General features: G+C 40.6%; 1 protein-coding gene across 1 annotated transcript in view; it reads left to right on the forward strand.

The window, feature by feature from the left end:
• Positions 1–12,242, forward strand: part of LOC108749343 (seipin) — a 15,497-nt gene extending 3,255 nt beyond the window's left edge. Inside the window, exon 6 of the mRNA XM_018487960.1 lies at positions 12,231–12,242. The gene's annotated coding sequence lies outside the window, so the exon portion shown is untranslated. The remainder of the gene's footprint in view (positions 1–12,230) is intronic.
• The last annotated feature ends 9,325 nt before the right edge of the window (positions 12,243–21,567 follow it).

Below are 21,567 nucleotides of genomic sequence, written 5' to 3' on the forward strand. Positions count from 1 at the left end.
AAATATTTTCACATCTTGGAAAGTAGTCTGATAACTGAAAGATATTCGAGTTTCCTAAAACATGAAAAATATTATTCTTCACGAAGATGCAAAAACATCCGTCGACCATCGTATACAACGTGATACTGGTTTCACAGGAAGTGTCAAGATGTTCAGAAAGTAGATTGTATCAGCGTAACGATTCGAGGGGGACCTCAAGAAGCGCTGCGTTTTCGGATAATCTCTTCAGGGTTAAATCGCAGGCATAATTCATAATATTCGGACCGCGTTGGTGACGCGTTGAGAGACACTGGCTGCCTCGGATGACTGGTCGGTTAAGTCGAGATACCGGTCCCATCGTAGAACTAGCCAGGGCTCGAGAACCAAGTGTAGCGATAGTCATTCCAGCTTCCGTGAGATCTCATGCACGAGCGCGCGAGTGCGTATGTGCGAGTGCGTGAAGAGCTAAGAAAAAGGAGATGAGGCGCGCGACGCATAGAGAAGAGGATAGGAAGCTGCAGGGACGGCGGGGGACGTCGAAGGAACGGTCTAAAGGGGGAAGAGAGAAAGAGTGAGAGAGAGAGAGAGAGAGAGAGAGAGAGAGAGAGAGAGAGAGAGAGAGCTGGGAGAGATAATTTAACAACCGTGTACAGGCGTTGGTCGTGGTCGGCCGGTTGTGCCCGCTTCGGTCGTCCTCGCGGAGGCTCGTGAAGGTTCGGGCACGCGAGAACCACGCGCATCAAGGTCGCGGCCATCCACCTTTCCCTCGCGGCAAGTGCACGCGCAGGCTACGCCGTCGACGTCGGGGTCCGGTCGACCCGGCGGCCAACGCCGCAACCAAGATGACCGGCTGTCTCTCGATCCTCAGGGACGCAGCCGGCGATACAAAGGTTTCCATGAAGAACAGCCCGATGATCTACCTTCTCGATTAACATCGCGAACAAGAATCTTTTTCATTATCCATTAGCTTAATTCAATTTCTTTGCACTCTCCTCTCGCGGGATCTTCTTCCGAGGATCTCATTGTTCTGCGTAACAATTGTAAAATCTTTGCGGAATAAGATACTTTCACGGGACATTAGTTTCATTAACGATTTTTTTCCCTACGAATTGCAATTGCTACTTCTTTTTTTTTGTAGTTAATTCGAGAGACAATGGAGAAAATTTAAAAAGGTTGAGGGGTACTTCAATTAGGGTGTAGTCACTTGATTTATTGTATCGCCTTATCTTATATACGCGTACAATATTTATTTTAAAGAGATCATAAATTACATAATAAATCCTCGATGTATCTAAAAGCAACGCTTGAAACAGTGTTGTCTAAACTTTGATAATTCCGTGCGAGTATAATATCGCGAACAGAAAAAATAAATAAGAAAAATAATGAAAAAATATACGGCTGAAGATAATTAAGGAATCGCTTCTTGATGCGTGTATCATTTTGAAGATATCTAATGCTCCACATCCTTCCTTGGTGAGTTTCTCCGTATAAACCGTGTAATTTTAACTTTTTATTTTCTGGTATTTAGAACAAGTTACGAAATTATTCAACGATGTGGCATGTTAATTACTGCGAACGGTATATTTTACTGATATGCGGGCTCAAGAGATCGATACGGGTACGATTAATGCGAAAAGGTATTAACGTTCGAATTGGCGAAATCCGAAGTTAAGCTAGCATTTATAAATATACAGTAAATAGACAAAGTTCCGCCGATTGCAACTTTTTCAATGTTGATTTTTTGATATAAAAAATACGGAATTCTTTGTCATTTTTATTTAAAAAAAAAAAAACTGTAGAATTATGAAAAGTGCTACTGGAACTCTGTACTACTTTCATATTAATAAAATGTTTCATATTAAAGAATACTAACTTCAAGAATACATAAAAGTGGGATCTGTGAAGTTAGCTTGTCATTTTCTTCACCAATATAAAAAAATAATGACACTTCCACTTTATACAGTTTTACAGCTCTTTATAAAAATAAAAAAAAAAGTTTCGCATTGTTTATACTAAAAACCAAAATTGAATATATAATGTGTTAAAACTGAATGGTTTTTTGAACACCTTGTATTTTTAAAATGTCGCGGTACTCATTTGCGAGGAATTAAGCAGCAGGCTGCGGCCCTGACTAAGAGAAAGGTGTTGTGAGCGGAGCTCGTCCTTCGAGAAGAAGCTGGGTCCAGAACTAATCGTCAAAATATAAGGGAGCACGCCGAGCCACCTGCTCGATTCGATAAGTTACAATGTACATCAACGAGAGGATATAGCACTATATTGCAGAAAATTATGGTGAAGCGCCGCCGTGGACGTTGAGACGCTGCCGTCGTCTTTGCCTCGCGTATCTCGCATTATGGTTAAAAAAAACGAGATTCCACGAGCTAATTTCCTTTAAATTCCGCGCACGCAGACAGGTGTGTGAGAAACACACAGCGCGTGTTTTGCTAAAATCAATAAGCACGCGATCCGTAATCTGCAAGGATGGGCAGAGGATAGGATTGATGGCGGATACAATCGTATGCGCGCCGAGAGATACTCGAAATCGCTTCGTGCTTCTGAACATCCAAGCGTGGAATCGAGAAACGCGGTACAAAGGAATATTCGCAAACTTTCCTACATCCATACCACCGTATCGAATTCGAACTGGCGATTCGGAGCCGATTTGTAAAATGTAACATAACGCGCGCGCGCGCGCAAGCGATTTTGTTCCCGCGATCTTCCGCGCGGCCAGTTCCCCCAGCTTCATCATCCGGCACGATCTATCCGCCCATTTTTTTCTAGCCCCATTACACGTAATGGTGCAATTTGTGTGTAATGCTGGAACTCGGACGCTTCCGTCGATCCTCGGCTACGTCCGGCCACGCGAGCAACACGCGATCCGACCTGGACCGGTTCGGGGAACCTGTACCCTTCGGAGTCTGCGGAGGTGCAAAAGGGGAGAACCGGTTGCCGCTGTATCTTTCCTACCTGCCGCGCGACCTGCGTATATAAACCCCACCCTTTCAACCTCCTCAATCTACCTCGCCCTCTTATTCCATCGCTCTCTGTGTGCGCACACACGTTGATTTTTTGCCAAGAGAGGAGCAGGGAAGAGAGGAGAGAGAGCGAGAGAGAACTGGGAGCAGCCGGCAACGGAAGCGGGGAGGAGAAGATCGAGGAGCGAGGTACCAGAAGATGGCCGGCGGGTTTGACCCTGCCAAGAATCCCGCATCTGCCTCTCCTCTCTCTCTCTCTCTCTCTCTCTCTCTCTCTCTCTCTCTCTCTCTTGCCAATCCCGCTCCATCCGGCGGCTAATTTGCCGTCTCCGACTGACCGTGGAACCTGTTAGCGTAGCGAAATCAGCGCGAAGATACAGCCGAGAGAGAAGCGGTTCGAAGATAAACAATCCGTCCGCCACAATGGCCGGCAAAAATATAGCCGATTAATAGATCGAAATTATTCAACGTCCCTCCGTCTTCCCGCAACGACGTCCTCCTGCGCGCGTTTTCTACGCGCCTGTACGATTTATTAATCCGCCAGTTTAGTATGTGCTTAACGTTTTTTTTTCCTTTTCATACAATCCCCCATCGGCAATTACCAGGCTCCGTTAACACGTCAATATCTTCATCTCGCGTGAGCCGTCGAAAAAAATATCAAGGGGAGAATATCAAGGGGAGAATTTAACACGAGCGTTTATGATTTCGAGTTTCTGTCGTGATCATGCGGTTTTTCAAAAGAAAACACACAAGAACGAAACGGATAAAGACGAAAGACTCCGTCCATTGTCATAATGTTGCTCCACATCACGAATTTGCGCAGAAGTGCTGAATAAGCATTTTTAATGCATCACATGTAACGATTAACTTGTCTTCCTAATTCATTAAAAGTTTGTGTAATATGTTTCAGATATTTATCTCGGTTGCGGTTCTTTTTATCCGGTAGGACACGATTACTTTTGTTTTCTGCACGACGCAGGTACAGAGGATCTCTCTCTCTCTCTCTCTCTCTCTCTCTCTCTCTCTCTCTCTCTCTGTGTCCCCCTTTCTCTCCTTCATCACTCCGTCCTCCTTTCTCTTCCCCGCCCTCCTTCTTATATATGCCCCTGCACTCCTTCGGTCTTTCTTTCGGATGCGCGCGGTGAAGCTGCTGCATCGGGTGTTTGCGGTTTCCCGCAGCCCCGCAGCGGAGAATGCACCTGGACCGACTTGCGTCTCGACTTCTCCAAGGTACAATCGGCGATCGCCGTTTGTCGGTTGTGCTCGGATTCCTTCACGACTGTGAAGGAAGAGGCGGAGAGAGAGGTGAAAGGAAACGAGAAAGAGTGAGAAGTCATTTCTCTTTTGCGGACCGAACCGAAAAATAATCCCGTCTCAAGATTTATCATCATTTCGTATTCTTCGCGACGAGGACCGGAGCATCTGTATAAAGCGGAGAGCCTCGGTGACTCGCAGGATTCTTCTTTTTAAATTTTATCGACGAATTCAGAGAATTGAGTCTTGCTTCTAACGAGGATGTAGAGATGCTTCTGCAAAGCAAAGCGCAAAGAGATGCGAACTAAGTTAAAGTTTTGACTTTGAAAGAAAAGAAAACCAAAATCATTCCTTTAATTTAGAAGACAAAATGTAATAATTTCTAATCGGTTCTCGGCATAATGTCAAGCCGCAAGAACCGCGTGTCGCGATTTATCCACGATTGATATCCATATTTTGCGGAAAACACCGTGATCGCATTACTATTAAAACCTTTCGACGCGAGCGAGTTTCTCGGCAACGAGCCGCCATTACGCTGCTGCTAAGCCGTCTTAGCCGGTTTTACAGGTTTGGATTGACCACAGTAAGTTCACACATTACGTTGTTTCGTTTAAGCGAATGCCTTCACAACGGGCAATTGAAGTTTGAGTCTAAACTGCATATAATGATACTTATAAAGTAGCGCTCAGAAAGCTCCGTAACTCCCAGTAACGATCGCGTTCCTCTTTACGTAAAACGGCCTCTCTTTATTATAATATAATTTCACTTTTTCTCATCAGAAAACCGCCAGCCGCACTTACTGTATTAGTGAAAATGGTTTATTATCCACGTAAATGCCGCAATTGCCTTTTAAACACGAATTATCGAAGAGTACGTCTCATCCGACCTGATTTCCCTAAACTTGGTCGTCCGTGTTCATAAAGGCTTCCACTATAATAATGCTCCCGTGGTCGTGGGGGTACGCATCTTCTTACGGAGACGGCATGCACGAAGCGAACAGATTCGCTAGTTGAGCAAGCGTCGTCGCTGAAGAGAAGCGATAGGATGCTGCGCACCTGCTTGCCTCCAGGCAACACAGTGCTCGCTTCTTGTCTATACCCACCTCTTTCTGATCTATTCCCCTTGCTTTATACCAGCGGTTTCCAACTTCCCTTTACACGATATTTTTATCGCCTACTATATTGAAGTCTCTTTAGAACACAGTCACATGTATACACGTCGCGGGAAACGAAAAAGATTTTGAAAAGTAAAATTGAAGTTTTTTTTAAAAGTTTTAAGCCGTTTAATTGTCTAACTGTCGCGTCATACGTAAAAAGAATTATAGCGAAAGATGTGCCTTGTAATCTGAATTTAATTTCATTCAATGTGGATAAATGGGGCGTAACTCGATTCATTTATTTATAACTTACACGTTAATCGAGAAAGATTTAATAAATTAAACGTGCCATCCAGAGCGAAATTAGAACTCAGCCATTTTCAACATGTTACTCGCGTAAACATCTGTTTATAATCATCCACCAACCGGTTTTTAACTTAAAAAAAAAAAAAATGTAACTAAAAAAATGATTCTTCCATTCTACGTTTTTCTACGTATTGTATTTCACGAATGCGCGGCATCGTAAAATTCGTCCAGCCAATCTCGTTCGTTCTAGCTGATCTAGCACAAAGTTGGAGACATTTCGCGCTTGTGTGTTGCTAAAAATATCTTCTATTAATATATGGATACCAGTGACGAGCTTTTCCTCCGAATTTCGAGCGCGTGTCGTTCGTAATGTCCGTGGACTCGTAAACGTCTACGAAACAACAGTTGGGAATCGCTGTCTCGAACGAACACAAACGCAGAACATTCTCCTCCGTGATCCGGTTACTCTGGACATTATGTAGCCCGGTAGCAAGAGCGATACCTTACCGGAGTCCGTTGCGGTATAAAGACTCTATTAAATTTAATTGCAGCAAATAATTAATATTATATATTTAATGTATTTAAAATTTTTTTAACTGCGGATGCGCACATCACACACACATATTACATAATCTTTCCTTATGTATCTCTTTCTTTTTTTTTACGTCCCCCTCCCCCCCTCCCCTTTTGCATTCAATATCCTGCGTTCGTCGTGAAAGAGGAGACGTTTCATTAGATGCTCGTTACATATAAATATATTATTAAATACTTTATTATCTCAGTAGAAATAATTGTAGAGCTAATCGCTTTTGCGTTAACTCGCACCACGTCTCATCGAATCTTGGAGAGAGAGAGAGAGAGAGAGAGAGAGCAAAGCTGATTTCCCTCGTGCGATATATTATTAACGATAACCGGGGTATAGGTAAATGTGTAAATGTAAATTAGATATATATATGTCGCGGAGGATGTAAATTACACCCTGAGCACTTATTTACATCGAAACAACATAGCGCATCTAGTCTCGGATTACGTTTATGTATTGTACATATCTCCGCGTATATCCAGGACGGAGAGATGTTCCCTGTGCCCCCCCCCCTCCCCCCCTTGCCAACCACCTCTTCACGCCGTTATCCTTTCCACACACGTCTGTCACCCCTCACTGTACGTGGGGTCTGAAGTTTCGCCGGGGAAATTAGCGCGAAAATTAGCGTGCGCCCTCGGTCTCTGGCAAAATGGCAGCATCGTTCGGCAAAATCCCGCCTGTTTAAGAACATCCCGCTATCGAGAGATCATACGTGGGAATACGGTATAAAGAAGCTCATGACACGTACCCGGGCGGTTAATGAACTTGCCGAGGGAGGAAAGGAGGAGGAGGGGAGGCGGGAGGGGGTGGAGTTTGGCGATTCACCACTCGATAGTTAAGACCTCGGAGAAACAACTATTACGTTGAAGTTTGCACATTAATTTGACCGTTGGCCCGGGCTTCTGCAAACTTTGCCCGACTTGAGATATTCTTCAAAGTAACCGTACGAATCTCCTCCCGCTCCTCCCCCGCCTAGAAACTTGCTGGCGTCGCGCTATTGTGGGCAAAAGGCCTTTCATTAGAAGCGGGATGGGCGCTTTAGCTCGGTGGCCTCGGCAAACCAACGACATCGTATTGATGGAGGGACTCGTGGAAGAGGAAGGGGAGGAGGAAGAGGAAGAGGAAGATGAAAACGTCGTATTACGACGAAATTATTTTCACGCGACTCGGGCAATTCCCGTAAACATTAGATGTTTACAGGTAGGTTTTGCATAGAAGAAGAAATATTTATATGCCGCGGGTGCGTATCGTCGCACAGGGCGATTCGATCCCACGTATGATATTTAATAGAGAAGTCGGACGAAACTAAACCGAGTAACGGTAATCAGAGTAATACATCTCTCGGCGCGATATGTCAGTATATATATATATATACAGCGTATATTCGCCTTTTCATGCTATTTGTGCCGTAGTTCCCGTGCTCTCTCTCTCTCTTGCGAGAGGATAAAAGTAATTTGCAGGAATGGCAAATAACGTTTTCGTCGAGGCCGCGGTGAATGCAAGCGGTTTCCGCTTATGACATTTTAACATCAACGGCATCATTGAATCCGTCTCGAGTATCACAACGACGGACTCGCAGAGACTCGACGCGCGTGTTTTCACGGTCGCAAATGGAATATTTGCGCGGTGTAACGGCGAGAGGCAAGTAAATATTTAGGATGCACACTATGCGCCGCAATTTCCTCGTTCACGGAAACCGCCCCGGTGCCGAAGCGAGAATACAACGCAATTTCCACCGTGAACTTCCCTATCCTTTCCCTTTACCCGAGGAACGTTTTTACCGGAGTAGTTTTAACGGAAAAGTCGCTGGTACGACGATCGTCTGTCCGACGATAGAAATTTCTCCGTCGTAAGGTAAAAACCTTTAAAAACGCGATAATAATAGGATATCACTTTACACATTCGACAGACTTCTGTGTATTGACCGTACTGAGCGTAAGAAAATTTTCGAAGAAGAATCTCCGTGTTAAAAATAACAAGCTATTGTTTTCCACATTCAATCTATATATTTTAATGAGCTGTTTAATACTGAAATAAGCTAATGTTCAATTTAAATTTCAGCTTAACTTTACTTTCTTTCAGTTTCACAAAAGACGTAAGAGACGTGTTTTTCCGTGAACTGTGCATCAACGAGAGAGAGAAGAAAGATGCGGACGCGTTAATGTCGCGTGAATTAATTGTAAAATAAAATAACGTATTAAAGATAAACGAGACAAAAACGAACGAATGAAATATATTCGACTGTGAGGAACACGGACCGAAAGTGCTTATCGACACGAGACAGACGGATAATTGAAAGCTGAAAGCATATGGGGACTGACTACTACTAACGCCTACTACGTTTTCGCGATGCACTCGAGTGCAATAGACACCACCGGGAGGGGGGAGGAGGAGGGCGTCATACAATCGTCGTCGACCCGCTGACACGTTTTGTTTTCGGTTCTCGTGTCAGCCGACTCAATTAACTGACGGCGGCCGCTTCCTCTCTCCGGCTTGCTTTCCCCCTCCGCGTTTCTTTCTTTTTCTTTTCCATTCGCACGCATCAGCTGCACGTCCGCCTGTCCATCCTTTTCCAGCTTCCTATTGCACGTGCGGGCCTGCGTTTCATTTTGACAGCGTATATTCGTCGGCTTTCGCGAGGACACGTACCGCGACGCGTTTTAATTGCACTCCCAATTAGTACACACGCTTGATCAAGAACACACTCCACCACCGATTGGATACCCACGTGACCAATTATTACGTTCGAGTCTCTTCGAGAGACGTTACGTGTTATATTTAAGGCCTCCCTTCTCCTTCTCACAATCAAACATCTGTTTACGCGTTGTAATAAAGTCAGTAGCGAATTTCTACGGGTGAGAGAAAATATGGTATACCCGCGTATGGTATACACAACGTAAATGCAACGGGAACGCCTACTGAGAACTGTGGCAGAAATACGATGATACCAAAAAGCAACGAGCGATGATATCATCCTGTCCCTTATGAGTTTAAACCGCAGATCAACTATCTATTTAAGCACGCAACGATCAATAATTACCCGTCTTCACTTAGAACGCCCGTATTTATGCCCGCCCCTCCTTATTTATTGTCATTAATTAAACGTTTCTCTTCTCTCTTCTGTATTATTGAATAATGCAAAAGAAAGATTCGCATGGATAAAGAAATCTTTGTCCCTTTAATAAAAACAGAGAAATTTGTCTCTTATTAAAATTTCGATAATGAGGAAGATACTTATTATCCGCGTCTTCATTCTGGAGTAACAAAAGATTATTTTGACTTAATAAAGTAGAATTGAATTAATAAAAGATAGAATTAAAAATGAGAGAGAGAGGGCGCGGAGAGAAACGTCGTGAAATCAGAAAAATACGATCGACAAAAAACGAAATCTCGCTCGTGCTTTACGGCACGTTTCTGAACGGCGAAAATTCAGCCCCTTCGAATTGTACAGCTTGTTATCGCACGCAAACAGAGAAGGTACGGACAGCGGAATGACATTAACGAATAACCGCACATGAGAGGCCTCGCAGCACTCTGTCTCGCTTCCCGCAGCACCAGGCCTCGTCCCACTTCCTCGACCCTGCAATTTCTCCGCCAGTCTCCCCGCGCGACCCCACGTGACCGAAGCTGCACGCTTTAACCGACCCCGGGGTTGTGCTTTCGTGAAATCTGGCCAAACTTTCGTCATAAATAAAGGGTAAACAACGCCACCTCACCCTTCCACTTTGCTCTTTCTCTCGCCGAGTCCTCGTAACTCATGGCGCCTGTGCTCCTTATGTCAGCCACCGCTATTCGATCAGATTTCTTTTCGGACACGAATACCCGCCGACTGTACCCGCATTGATTTTCTAATGAGAACTGATAACGATACCTCTCACGGATCAACTTAATATTTCAGACGAAAAGCAACACATTTTAGAAAAATAAAACAGATCTGTTTTTATCTTTATTATTTTATTTGTGTTTGCGCGGTAGAAAATATCTATTATCGAACGTGTCCTCTTCTCGAAAAAATATGTAGGTTAATTAGATTTTCTCTAACCGAGTGTTACCGATTTATTGGAAGTTAAAAACTTTTTCGATTTGTTTTCCTTTATGGATTTTTTTTTTGGTGATCATTACGGGATGTTTTATAAATGTCTGCTGGAGAGCAAAGAAACGTGCGGGATATACGATCGAGGTTAAAGACGCGAACGATTAGGGTGAAAGCGATTCTCGTGGGACGTATTTCACCCTCTTCTGCAACACTACCCCAATCTTGTTTGCGACCTCACATTATAACTTTCTTAAAAGCCCGCGTTGCCGCCCATCTTTTGGAGAGACATTCTCATCTCGTAAGCCCTAATCGTAGCAAGCAGGTATAGCGTGATTTTGATCCCTCTTGTAAGAGTGGTTCGCGTTACTCTTGAGGATTACCAAGCGATTTAAGACAGCGATGTCGTTCTAAACGACGAAATTCCCCATTATTGGTATACCCGTGCGCGTTTTCCTTTCCACCCTTTCGCGAAAAGTTTCGCTCGTACACACGGCACTTTCGGATGTTGGAGGATTTATCACTCGTTTCTGCCTCCGGCTCCGGCGATTTAACTTTAGCGCGTTTCGATCCAGCGGAGTTTTGTCCTTTGTATCTATGCGGCGCGGGAGAAGCCGGATCTGCCAGCGACGAGATATATGGGACGTCGGATGGTGGTGCGTCCTTTGAAGATAGGAAAATTGTTCGGAAAGAATTAGGTTCAGACACAACGAATATACGACCTCTTCAGCGAAATTAAAAGGCTATCTCGAATTGGTGGCAAAAAAACAAAAATACGATAAAACACAAATTTAAGTTATTTTTGTGAAAAGCGTAGAGCGGTTTGCCGGAAAAAGCGGTTTTAATACCCAAAGACTCTGCTTTTAAACCTCATCCAGCTTTTTCCTCGACGATGTTTCTGTAGCAAGTGGCGTCATGTCCAGGTCGACCGTGCAAAATTGACAAAAAAAAGCTTGCAGAGATTTAAAGATAGAATCTCTTGGAGCTTTAAAAAGCTTTCTTAAAAACAGTTTTGCGACGCGTAACTTTATACGTATTAAGAATTGAAACCTCATTATAAAAAGATTTTTAAGTTAAAATTTAAAATTGCGTGCCCTTTCTATCAAAATATTATATTAATAATTTATTTACGTTTATATTTAGCCAATTATGCACGCGTATAAAATAGTAACGCGAATGAGAAATATGTCGCGTTATAATAAAAGTTTGAAGTATATTTGCGTGTAGAAAATTAATCTACTGCATGTAATCAGCAATGCGCGAGTACTGAGTAGTAAATTTAATTATCAGTGAATTTAGTACTTTGGAACCTCTAATTATGTGTTATTATCTACTTAAAAGGCGCATGTATTAGAAATTTTTTATTTTTTAAACATTGATGTGCTGAAAACAAAAATGTTTAATAAACATATTAAAGCTTTTCCAAAATCCAAATGAAATTAAGAAAAGAATACAGCATTTATTAATCAAGGTATCGAGAGATCTAAAAAATATCAAACGGGACTCATCTAAATCATACTTTTATAAAGATGTATGCGTTGAATGATCTATGCATCAATTGTTTTACATATGCTATCTGGCAAACGTTCGAAGCGGCTGATATTATACGACCGAACCGATCGTTATTTTGAATATTTAAACGTCAAAACGTAATACGAGCATAATTATTATAGCTATTGCAAATCATTAAATCCATTTGGCTGCTGCTCAGTGACATATCATAATTTTAGTCGCAACAGCGAATAATTATTATTAAGCGCGCATAAATACTAGTATGATCGCAGAGCTTCAACATTGTCGGCATATTTTTAGATTTCGCATTATTAGCTTTCACAATTCACATTAGATTTGGCAAAATCGCGCAAATTAGATAATGCTATAATACTCATATATAATATAAATCTAATAATTTTATACTGCAGTTCTCGACTATCACGTTTCATAATTAATTATACCCTCGCTATGGCACAAATATGAATGTTTTTTTAATACTTTGATAACAAGAATATTATATAATATGTTTCTATTATACTACAAAGCAACCGGATATTTCGAAAAAAAATTTTTTTTTAATATAATTATTACGATTGTAATCTTAAGAGATACAAAGTAACGACATTAAAAAAATATATATATATATTATATATATATACACACGTATGTATATAGATTTTGCAGTAATTAATTTCTAAAGTAGTTTATGCTCTATGCATGTAAAAATTATTTTAGAAATTTATTATTAAAAAAACCCATAAATACATCTACTGTATCTACGATGCCCCACAGCTGTAATTAGCTAGCTACTTTGATACCAACGTTATGACTTTCGCATGTCGTGCTGGTTTTGAAGGAAACCAGCTTCTCTGTGCTCAAAGCGCTTTGCTTAAAGAGCGTAGCCAAAGCTAGGAAACTCCAAGTAGTGGTTATGATGCGGTTATCCGAAGCAGGCTTTATAATTAATTCTATTGTTTGAGTTGGTATATGATAAATATTATATATATACATATACATATACATATATATATATATATATATATAAAATATATGTGTATGTACAAACATGTCTACACACAGATATGAATATAAAAGCACAATATCGACAATTATAGAGAACTGTAATTGATCGTCTTGACACTTCTTCTTTGCCTAGCACATTATCTAGCTAATTGCGTCGAGTACGTTATACCGTCCCGCATCTCTGTAGCGAGATCCAACGATTACACGTGGTCGCGTGTGACGTGTCACAAAAGGTGTCATGGGAGTACGCGAAGAAGAAATTTTTATGCATATTCACAATGAATATATAAAAGCGTTTAAAAGCAGTCTCTTTTTACGGGAACTATTAATAATGGAAGAACAAATTGTTTTCTTTTTTTTGTGGCTAGTGCAGCGAGGCTGTCTAGATGACAAAGCGAGATTGCCTCCGACGACTCCTCCCTTATTGTGCGATCAAATGAACGATTTTTCCGTTTCAAGCAAAGCCCGCGAGTCTAGGAGGCGTCATTCTTCTTAACGGGGCGGAAACATTTACACGTACCAGTACGCCCGGGAACACGTTGGAGTCTGACGCTCAAGCCGCTTAACAGAGTTTTCACGAGAATCTCGTAAATGCCACGTTTCCAGAGCGGCCCGCAAACCGACGGGAAAGCACGCACGTACACCGGGCTGCTTGAAGAATGGCATGTTGCGCGAACCGGCCTGAGATGCTCGTAAGGGTAAATGGACGACGGGGAAGCTCGGTGAAGCGGAGGAGAACGAGGAAGAATAGTGGGAAGGAAGAGGCGAGGGAGGATAGGACAGAAAGCGGATGGTGGATAGGTAGGCAGAAGGATACGAAAGAAGCTTCGTTCGCGCAAAGGAATGATGTATGATCTATCCGTGCCACGCTCTGCGGTGGCGAGATTTTCAACCCCCTTCATCTTTCCGTACTTAAATCCTATTCCTCTCGTGCCGTGACCAGCTCGCCACACGAATTGATGGTGACCGTCTTCATAAAAATGACCGTAATGCATTCCGGGGTAAACTTGATCCAGTTGCGCGCGGCTCATCATTTTTCTTTTACACTTCCTTTTTGACGTACGAAATAATTCTGCGTAATATGCATATAATGTCACTTCTATATATATTATGCACCAGGAATTAATATATATAATATTATTCTTCTTTCGAATAATATAAAATAAATGATGCCCGAAAGAATTGTTTTCATACATTTTCACACACACGTTGAGAATGAGAGTTAATATGTAAAAAATATATACATATATATATATATATACGTATATTATTTAATTTAACATACATATGTAACACATGATTCAATTTACGAACATGTACCTATTATTTAGCTTTTTATTTGTCAAAAATACAACAAACAAATGTATAAAAAAATGAGCAATGTATATATTTATTCTTATTGTTTTCATATAAGTTTCACTCCCCGTATTTTTAGGTCAAAATTACAACATTTTCTAAAGGGAGCTACAACCCTTTGCAACTCTTTGCTCAAGCATAGGAACGATTTTGCCTAAACAGTACACGAGAACCTCGCTAGATGACATCGTATGTAATATCAGAGTTGAATATGCATATGTACTGCATAAAAAATTTTTCAACACCTGATACAATTTCACATAGTTTCCTTTCTTGCATTATGCGGCGGAAGATCTCATTTTTTTCTCCTGTCGGAATAAAAACAAGCTTATCCTGAATTATAAATATGTACAAACGCGGCAGTACGATGAAATATTAAGAGAGAAGTGCGAGGAAAAATTCTATGACGGGGTCTAACACCCCGTTGATTGTCTGAAACTTATGAAAAAATAACGTTCGGCGGAGTGCTTAGAGCAATGCAATTTATAGCATTCTTCAGTTATGTCATCAAGCTATGCTTTCTACAGCGTGTAAAGCTCTTCTAAGCCGTTCCGCATGGTCCACAAGACAAAAACACACTCCGGGAAACAAACAATGCACTTTGCAGTAACGTGTTTTACGTATTTTTCTCTCTAGCCCCGTAACCCATGGTGTGCCGCGCGATACGCTTCGTTACAAGATACACTGCGTTTATTTCTCAAAGCACTGCACCACACTGCGTAGCGAGTATAGCGCAGATTATTTCTTGCAAAAGTTCCTTTTTATGTCGACACGAGAAACGTAATAACCATGTCTTTTAAGACCAACTGATTTTCGCACAACTTGTTTTGGAATATTCGTTATTCCCTCTCGATTTTCTCCTCTCGCGATATATATATATATATTTTATCGTTTTAAAAAGAAACAAATTTTCTTTAAATAGAGACTATTTCATGTGAATTGTATTATAATGGGAAAGCCATTTAAAATATTTGCTAAATTATGTAAGAGAGAAAAAGAGAAAAAAAGGTAGTCTTTAAGTCCCGCTGAACGCTTCTGATTTTGCTTCATGCATTTATTTTCGCGACTGGATACACTTCTTTCGACCAGGAAGGCTGGAGCTAATGTAACGGTTTAATTAAAGAATCTTACTTGGTAATTAAGTCACTTTTACCTAGCAGGCAAAGGAATATTCTGACAAACAGTGAAATAGTTTGTCATCGACATGCAACTCTGCGCCATTTTATTCAAAAACAATTGAAAACATTTAGCAATTAAATATATATTTATAATTAGAATATATAGCATAACGAAATAAGAATAATTTTATCATAAGCAATTAATTATTGTATTCATGTAGACGTTTTGACACGAGATAATAAAAGCAGCGGTTAACTTTAAAAATTATGTAAACATCGGACACAGAGAGAAATAAATAAAGCTCGGGGCGCGCAAAAAACTTTCCCCCGAGTTATTTGTTAATCCCTCCAAATTTAATCGGCTTAGGTGAAAGGATTAAGTTACACGGAATACAAGAAGAAAGGAAGGAAGGAGATATTGGGGCAATCACACCGCCTATTTCTCTCCACTAGGCTGGACAAACTTTCGTAACTCTTCAATTTCCTTCGTGTACGCCAAACGTAATGGAAATTTCAAACGAATAAACTACCGAACCAACCAACTTTCTATCTGTTCCCTTAACCTCAGAGGAAATAACTCACTCGAAATATGTAGTATTATCTTATACATATACGCGCAAACGTAACTTTTTATAATAAAAGAGACGATATTCTGTCTTACTTCAAAGTTCTCTTCTCACCTTCTACTATCGCCAGCGGTTTATTCTGGGATGTTCTGTACGATTATTTATTAAATGGTAAAAAAATCCAGCGTTAATCTCTTCCGCATCTAGTATTACAAGCAATTTAAACTGCATCGATATGCAGCGGGGAGATTTGTGGAACTCATGGATAGTCAATTCATGGCGCATCGATTGACAGATATTTCTGAACAAACGGCCTAATCAAGTGTGAATAACATGCGCGGGGCGTTAATAGCCTCACAACAATCCGACAATGAAATGGTAGTGATTTTAAAACTGCCAGTCGATTTTCAGAAGGGAATTGTTTTCGATCGGAATATGTGATTTTATGTTCGGAATAACGTTACGTAATATTTTGACGCGACGCCATTTGCGAGTCTGCTATTCATTTAGAAATGCGATGCTGTCGAGCGAAAATTAAATATGGTATTCGTATTGCTACGCGTACATGTACGCTTGACTTATGTTGTTATATACACAGTTATTTTTTTTTAATCATAACATCCGTCTATTAAACGTAACGTTAATATCAAAATGCTAAGCGTCATTGTAGGTATATTCTGTTATATTAATTTACATTATTATGAATTTACTGTGAATATGCATTGCACTGCTTTAAATAGATGTCATAAATTAGCTTCGCTGAAGTTTAAGAAGTTTAAGTTTAATTATAGATAGAAATCGTACAAGCACGTATACGATTTGAAAATTCATTAAAAATAATTTTACAGTAAATTAACCCGCTCACCTTTCGCACCTTTTTTCCTCTTCTTCTTCTTCAAACTCTTAAAATAATAGAGTGACAATCCCAAGCTGACGAAGTAATGGAATTAGAGGAATTCAATACACTTCGAACAAACTTCTCTTAATGCAAAATGCAAGAAGTTTTTTCTTATTCTTTCTCATTCTCCACGAAGAATATGCAAAAGGCAGATTAATTTATCTCCAAAATTTGAGTCATTTTATGCACAGCCCTTAGACGACTTTCTCTAGAATTCTATATAATATTTCCACGCTCACACACAGATGGGGGGGGTACTCGGCCTCATAATTCATCTCACGGCACCGTGGATTCAGCGAAGATTTTACAATGTCTCGTACAAGCAAATTACGCGAGACCCGTCACATCGACATCGTGTCTTTTGATTAAGTAATACTTCGTCGTCGACTTTTCATCTCGCCGTGGTAATTTCACTCACTCGTTTTTTATGCCTAGCTGCTCTGACAGTTTCTACTCGTCTTGCTCCTCTCTATCCTCTCGCCCGATTTCCGTTTTTTAGTTAAAACCGTTCGAACATTTGCTATATAAATCATCTACATAGATTCATTTAAAACGCGTAACAAAATTGATCGCTGTGCTGCGTCCGCTCCTTGCGTGAAAACATTCATCTTTTATTAATGCCTCCCTTATCCCTTGTAGCAAAATTTCTAATTAAAGCGACATGTACGTAAAGAATGTGCCTTGACCTATCGAGATTATTTTTCATGTCATAAAAATTAATTCTAAAAGATTATTGTGAAATATACTGTGATGCCGCGGAGAGACAGCTATTAGCCGTAAAAAGCTTCGCGTGTAATTGATAAATATGAGAGACATTAGAGACAGATGCAACGCGAGTGATAAAGGCCAGTTAATGTTGAATGTCTCGTTAAGCAACGATTTCTCGTCGTGCCTCGGTCATCTTATCCTCTCCAGTCTCGAGGAAAACTCTATGGACTCTTCAACTTCACTTTTCTCTCTTCTCATTGTTTCTCCCTTACGGCACGCCTTAGCACTTTCCTTACCTTGTAAAATATACGTCGACTTAATTGGATGAAGCTGCCGCCTACTTGTGACTGTTCAGGCTACTTGTACAAGACGGTAAGCACTGCGACTTGCGGAAGCAGCAATTCCGAAACACGTTAGTGTCTCTTCCCTATGGGATTCTCGTTTCCACGAGACAGTTGTATTCGAAATGTCATCGAAGTGAATAGCGGAATTATCTGTTACGTACAAATTTTTAATTTTTACAAGATAATTAGATGCAGCTTAAATCACTATTATTCGAGCGTTTGTTGTAGACATGAATTATTTCATGACAACAAATTACAAGACGACGCGGAAAGAGCAACTATTTTGATAATTATCGCTCCAATTTGTTTTTCATTCGCGGTTTCTATCAAGGTTATCACAAATTCCTTGTCCTAAAATTTCATGATTTTCTCTGACTTTCAATAATATTTTGTGCATCGAAATTTTACGTATTTCCGTTTTTTAATTCGAAAACGGTTAAATATTTTATTAAAAGCTCAATTTAACAATGAATTATTATTAATGTTATTGGCACTGTTTGTGTTTTCAATGATTAAATTAATAGCACTTCTTCTTTTAACTTCTTTAAGAATTTTACAAGAATTTTTATTTTCTGCAAAAATTTTGCACTTCTGACTTTCTCCCGGTCGTTTTCAATTTCCCTAAAATTTCTCTAATTTTTCTAATTTTCAGTTTCGTAGCAATCCTATAATTATAAACATAGTTCTATTGTAATTAAACATAGCGCGAAACTAATTGTTTTCGTGTCATAATAAATATTTCTTTACGATCCCGCTGTCAATGAGCTAGCGATACATAGTAAAGCGATCACCCACATAATAATATAATCATTTGATTAGTTGAACAATACGTGCTGGTAAAGTATTTGGCGTACGTGTTTATATAGATGAATTTCGTAAGCGTGCATGGAGTAACAGCAGCCGTCAGCCGTCGACGCGCAAAATTGGTTCGTGACGTGTTTGCCGTTTCGCATGCATCAGTGTGCGTAACACAAGTAAATCACGTTGACGACAGTCGGCACGAGGAGAGACATAAATGTTGATCTAAAACATACACTATTCGCGAAATGTGTCGCGTTCGTCGTGTGAGGAAACAATCCGCCGCGATCAAAATATCCCGTTTATCCACAGCTCTTTGAGCCACGGATGGCTTGGAAATCTGTGGATCGTAGCGTAGATTAAACTTGGAGGATGTTGTAAGCGTGTGTAGTGAATCCTCATTCTCTCATCCGCGTTCCCTTTCCGCGCGCATATTGCATCAACGGAATTTCGCAATTCAGCAAAAAGACGCTTAGACGATGACATTTAACGCGTTTAGAGATAAAAATCGCTGTTCTCCTACCCGTTTCTCCTACCTACTGTATACTACTACTACTGTATATTACTACTGTTAAGGAAATGACAATTACAAACGCAAAATCATCAATCTGTGCCTAAAGCTCCGTCTTGCTTGCGGTTTTGAATCATCGTTATACAAATGTATTTTCAGGAACACACGTGTGCTTAATGGGCGGGCCCCGGATGGTAGCAGAATAAATGGGGCTTTAAACGCCATAAGCCATAACAAATGAGATCTATCATTTAAATCGAAAATCGGGTCGATACGCGAATGCGGCTTTACATACGTCAAGGTCCAATGCATGCCGGCATCGACCGCAACTCGCGAAGTCACGGATGGCTTCCGGTTGTGACATGTGGTTTCGCGGTTGATAAGCCGTAACCACGAAACCAATATTTTGGAGGCGAGTATCACAGAGATTTTGATTTAGCGTAGGCGTCGCCTTAAAAACGTATTCGGCTGACTGGTTCGCTAAAAAATATGCGAATTTTCCATAATATCCATATTATCTCTTTAACTTTAGAATTTGTATGCCGAGTGTCGAACATCACAGCGATTATTGAAGATCCTTTAATAAGATATGAGAAAGCATTTTTTCATTGGTCCGCCATGTTTTAATAATTCTTGAGAGAGAGAGAGAGAGAGAGAGAGAGAGAGAGAGAGAGAGAGAGAGAGAGAGAGAAGAATAGATAAGTAAGGTAGAATGAGAAAGAGAAAGAAATAATAAATGTATGTTCTTCTCTCTCGCAGATTTTTTTGTAAACTGTATTATCGTGCATACAAAACTACGGCTTATATTTAGACTCTTATTAGATGGTATCTTAGCAATTACCAAAAACTTATTTAGGACCAAGCATGGACTTTGTACGATATGCAAGAATGAAAAGAAGTATATATATGTGTGTGTGTGTGTGTGTGTGTGTGTGTGTGTGTGTGTGTGGACAAAAAGTCCTGTTTATAAGTTCCGTTGTGTACTGCTCAATATAAAACTTAGGGAGAAGCTTGCGTGCAAACTTCTCAATACGGCGGTATACTATTACTTTCTAAGCTTGTGAGCTTTACATAAAATATCGTAAGTAACTCTGGCGCGGGGGTGCGCAAAAGAATATAAAAAATAAAAATATTCTTCTTAAAATCTTTTCGGATGAAATGTGGCGGTTACTCGAGCCCCCCGTCGAGAAAAACTCAAGATTATGGGGAACATATCGATCATGTCTACCCGAAAATACGGCGCTTCCTGAACAGTTGCGTGTGTTTGAGGCATTTAAAAAAATCTATGCGTGTATAGGGGGGTATATTATTTTAATAAATCCGATATTTCAATCGAGTCACATCAATCAACGTTACTATTCCGAACGCGTGATTGTTTCGACGGAGCAATTCTCTGAAGTCACACAATTAGAAATGAGGCGATCAATTCGCAGGATTTCTCATTACGTCAGCTCGCGATTCCATTACCGTATAACGCGCGCTGCGAAGTTATTATTCTTTTTTTCATTAATCTTCCCCGCAAACTCGTGCTTTCCGAAGAAATCGTCAGAAGTTCACACTCCCTTTTTCTTTCCACGTGCTGTCTTTCTCTCCTCCTCCCCTTTTCCCTCTTTCTTTTCTTTTTTCTTCTTCTTACCCTCGTCGCTCGATACTCGAGCAGAAATGCTGCCGCGGCACTCGACATCCTCGCGCGCCACTCTTTGGAGCCCTTCAGCACCCTCTAGCAGCCTTTGAGACCCTTCACCTCCGACATTACCCGCACCCCCGTGGTGCTAGTCACCACTAGTCATTTCAGGAGCGACCACTCGCCATCGAACAAGATCGACGTGCGTCTAAAAATATAGCGTCGCGTCGTTTTTCGTCGACGTACACGAAATTGCAAAGACACGAGCACGTAAAGAGGAAGTACGCGCATACCGCACGAAATAAACGGGGAGAATTTGCTCTAGTGGAAATTAATTAAAATATTGATCGGCAATCTTTATCGATTCGACGAGTAGCAATGAACGCTTTAAAGAGGATATGTGATTTAATGAATGTAACGTAACTCGATACATGTATGTGTATATATATATATATATATATTTATATCAATGTAAAATTAATTCTCTCGCGCACTTTATCCACGGTATAAGATTTATGATTAACTAATAAATTACCTTTTTATTTCTTCCCGACGTATGACAAGATTTCCCCTGCTTAAGGCGACATTCGTTTGTAAATGTTACCACTCATGTAACGTAAAGTGATTCGCGACCATCAAGAGTGACGCCGATTATTTATATAAAATTCCAGAGATGAGAATCTAACGTGTGTGAATCTGCCGATTCAACAGTCAGCTGTGCGATATCAACGACACGCAACTGTACTCAAATATACGCGAAGCGTATACTGATTTTGTACGATTATTCCGTTCCATTATGATCCGTAAATCACGCAGTGGAAAACCCACTAGCCTCCTTTCCCTTCTCCCTGCACTTCTTTCAACATTCTTTGATATGTAGCACAATTGGTTTAACGAGCGA

Source organism: Trachymyrmex septentrionalis, unplaced genomic scaffold (genome assembly GCF_001594115.1).
Source record: "Trachymyrmex septentrionalis isolate Tsep2-gDNA-1 unplaced genomic scaffold, Tsep1.0 scaffold29, whole genome shotgun sequence".
Taxonomy (NCBI): domain Eukaryota; kingdom Metazoa; phylum Arthropoda; class Insecta; order Hymenoptera; family Formicidae; genus Trachymyrmex; species Trachymyrmex septentrionalis.